This window comes from Oryza brachyantha, chromosome 2, assembly GCF_000231095.2.
Source record: "Oryza brachyantha chromosome 2, ObraRS2, whole genome shotgun sequence".
Taxonomy (NCBI): Eukaryota; Viridiplantae; Streptophyta; class Magnoliopsida; order Poales; family Poaceae; genus Oryza; species Oryza brachyantha.
Genome location: NC_023164.2, coordinates 3,229,886 through 3,234,024, shown reverse-complemented (window position 1 = coordinate 3,234,024; position 4,139 = coordinate 3,229,886). Strand labels below are relative to the sequence as shown.

Sequence of the window (4,139 nt, the reverse complement as noted above, 5' to 3'; positions counted from 1 at the left end):
AATAATGGTTTGGTTGTTCTAAGCGATTCAATAGCCAAGGCTATAAAATAAACTACTATGAAAAAAAATCTAAAATCAATTTAAAATTTATGATTATAAATTAAAATTTTGGTTATAAGTATAAGCATAAGTGAAACGACGAAAGTGTAAATGTACAAGAGGATTGCCTCATGTCAGTCAACTATAATAGTTTGTAGCCCCGTTTAATCATATTGTAGGATGCTGTGACTTTCTTAGAGTAAAAGTGGTCAAGTTTGTTAAAAAAAAAGTAGCATTATTTTCAACACAAAACAAATATGTTGTCACAGTATATTCGTTGTTGGATTTAATAAAATGTTGTATATGTTTGTACGTTTTGCTGTAAACTTAATCAAGCTAAAAGAAGCTTGACTAAAAAAACTAAACTTCAATTCTTCCAATATGAAACGGAGGCAACATTACAAAATATAAGAAGGATTTTGTTTTATTAGGACAACACTCTATGATACAAAATTATTTTCATTTGATTCATATTGAAATGTGTTTGTTATGATCATACTATATCACATAAATAATATATTAACAAATAAAATGCACCTTGTATTTTAAAACGAAGGGAGTATCTATCACCAATGTATACTAAGTGTTTCCATATATCCATGAATTCAACTCATATTTCTATCACCAATGTATACCAAGTGATATAAGTGTTTCCATATATCCTTGAATTCAACTCATATCTCTATCACCAATGTATACCAAGTGTTTCCATTTATCCTTGAATTCAACTCATATTTCTATCACCAATGTATACCATGTGTTTCCATATATCCTTGAATTCAACTCATATCCCTGATATACACATTGCTATTCTTATTATTGTCTCCGTTTACCGGATGAATTCCCACTGAAATTGCCCTGTACCGCCGGTACGCTAAGCCATGGCAAAGACATCAGGGTGCTACACGGTTGGCAGTTTGCCAGTTGATATCGAACTGAATCAAATTAATGAGCTGTTTAAATTCTGAAATAACCCGTCAGCCTTGCTTTGTTGAGAAACCTATCAAAGCTTCGAAATCAACATGCTCACTGGTGAGCTTTGAGGCGAAGAACTTTGCTTGTGAAGCACCTGCAATAACCGATATACCATCAGGATTCAGGACTATACGTGTGATCATTCATTTCAGAATTATCACAAGAGAAAAATGTGTGTTTCATCGAGTTAGTTGCATTCCATTTGGATTTCAGAATGCTGTTCCCTCATTTTGCTAATGATCTTACATATGACTATATGGATATCTATGCTACATCATATATTCATATGGTTGTTGTTCCTTCTCCATTCACTTAAAATCTAACAGATGCTATACATATACTGTTGGATTTTTACCTTGGTGTTGGAGTTCTTCTTGATGAACCCCTTATCTTCCAGGGACTTCACTGCTTCATACAGGTATTCCTGCACAGGTGCGAACTTAATGCCTAGGTCCTTCAGAGGTTGGTTTGTAAACTTGTAACCCTTCTTAGGTGGATTTACCTCGTCCCTGCACCTGTATATTTAACATGTCATTAACAGATTAGATTGAGCAGCAGTGCAAAGCCATTGTTTAGTCTACAATTGCAGAGTTCAGACACCACACGTAGTTTTACATCTTAATGAAGCTCCAGTGACAATCTGTTTTGTCTTTCAAGCAAAGGAAAGCAATTGGTTTGTCTTCAAGTATTCAGGCATCACTTTCTGTTTTGTTGACAACAAAAATATGCCATCACAAGGAAAGACAGGAGGGCTTTGTTTAAGCACATTAAAAGGAAACCATTTTCACATCGTAATGTTGAGACTCAAGAAATGTAAGTGCTACTGCAATTAGTAGTTTGAGTTATCCAAAGTACTAGTCATGGCATTCTATATTGATTTTTCAAGCTACAGACTGACCTCGCTTTCAAATACCCCATGGGAAGTCACTAGTGAAGTAGTGCTTCAGATAGCATATTCCGAAATTCAGATTACCATAATACAATGCAGAGGTAGTGTTTCGTTTCAGACTAAATGAAAACCTTAATTGTGCGATCCAGATTAGCTAACTAGTGGCCTTTCTGACGAAGCACTATCAACCATGGGAAAATAGGAAGGATATACAGTTAACAGTTCAGAAACTCTCAGTTGACATTGATACTCCATCACTGTCAGTGTGGTAGGACAGCAGGAGCACATTTGGCTAATAGACAAACTTAGCATTCTTGATGTGATCAATAATTGCAAAATCCCTTATGATTTCAGGATCTAAAACATGGTTTTGGTGTGAAACAGAAAGATTCAGAGTTACTTAGCTCAAGAAGGGGATCAGATGCAATCCTACCTTGTAGGAATCGGATACTCCGGGAAGAGCTCGGTGAGGATCCGGCAGAGCTCGCCGCGGTGCAGCGTCCGCTCGGCGCAGACGTACCGCCGGCCGCCGGCCTCCGGCGCCTCCAGCACCCGGACGTGCGCCTCGGCGGCGTCCCTGACGTGCACGTAGGCGTGCGACTCGTTGATGAACGTCTTGGCCTCGCCGGTGAGGTACTTGAGGATGTGCTTGGTGCTGGTGTTCATCCCGGGCTGCAGCAGCTCGCCGAGCACCACCACCGGGATCACCACCGCCAGGTCCAGCCCCCTCGCCGTCGCCGCCTCCCACGCCCTCCTCTCCGCTATCGTCTTCGCGTAGCAGTACCAATTCTGCGATTCCAATCGTAAGATTTTAGAATTGGGGACAAAAAAGTGCAATCTTTGCTAGAGATGGGGATGGAAAAAAAATCCAATCCTTCTTCGCGGGAGATGGGTATAAAAATCTAATCTTTGTCGGAGATGGGGATAAATATGCGATCTTTTTTTTTTTGCTGGTGCTGACCTTGGTGTTCTTGCAGTAATCGAGGTCGCTCCAGCTCGCCTCGTCGAGGGGGGCGTCGGGGGTCGCGGCGAGGGTCCATGTACATGGTGCCGATGGTGGAGGACAACACCACGCGCCGCACGCCGGCGTCGGCGGCAACCTCGACGACGTTGAGCGTCCCGGTTATCACCGGCTCGATGATCTCCTCCTGCCAAATGCCCAAAAAGCAATTGCATCGTGTCACCGTTCTTCTCTTTCTCTCTCGGGGAAGATGAGATCCATTGATGCTTACGGGGGTGTCGTGCATCGGCGAGGCGGTGTGGATGACGCCGTCGCAGCCGTCGAAGGCGGCGCGGAGGCTGGCCCGGTCGAGCAGGTCCACCCGCACCATCGTCAGCCGCTCCGCCGCGCCGTCGAGCGCCCACAGGTGCGCGTTCTTCGGGTCATCTGCGCACGCAACCAAACAAACCGCGTCACCTCAATCCCCGCCGCCGGCGAAGAATCCGGCGGGCGGCCGGCCGGTGGAGTGGAGACGTAACCGAACCATACCGGCGCGGCGGGAGGTGCCCCGGACAGCGTAGCCGCGGGCGAGGAGGAGCTTGACGATCCAGGACCCGATGAACCCGCCGGCGCCGGTGACGCAGACGACGACGACGCCCATCCCGGACCGACCACGCCGCCGGCCGCCAACAGCCGCCGGATCTTTGACGGCAAGAACCCCGATCCCCGGCCAACGATCACGCGAGGAAGAGGCGCAATGCGGTATCTAATCGGAGATCTCGGTGGATTTTGGAGGAGCAGCAGATCGAGAGGATTATATTGCTCCGGGTGGTCAGGCAAGCTCGGCGAAATGGTACAGAAAAATCCAGCCGGGTCATGTGAAACGCGAGGTGCCAAGACCTTGACGACGGCGACCAGTTCACGGTCTGCACAATGTGAATTGTGAGCTCGAATTCGGCAGAGTATGACCACCCAAGACCGGAGTAGACTGGAAAACTTAAACGGTGGTCTGCTCCTCAGATTAATTAGGCACTGTTTTAGTTCCTGAAAACTTTTCTTAAAAACATCATATTAAATCTTTAGACACCTAAATAAAACACTAAAAATATATTAATATTAAAATTAATTACAAAGTTATGGAGAAAATCGTGAGACGAATCTTTTGAGTCTAATTAGGACGTGATTAGCCATAAGTGCTACAGTAACCAATATGTGCTAATGACAGATTAATTAGACTCAAAAGATTCGTCTCGCGGTTTCCAGGCGGAGTCTGAAATTTGTTTTGTAATTAGGCTA

The 4,139-nt window shown here is 44.6% G+C and overlaps 1 pseudogene; it reads right to left on the bottom strand.

Moving 5' to 3' along the window:
• Positions 1–655: 655 nt before the first annotated feature.
• Positions 656–3,808, bottom strand: LOC102714531 (annotated as a pseudogene).
• Between the last annotated feature and the right edge of the window lie 331 nt (positions 3,809–4,139).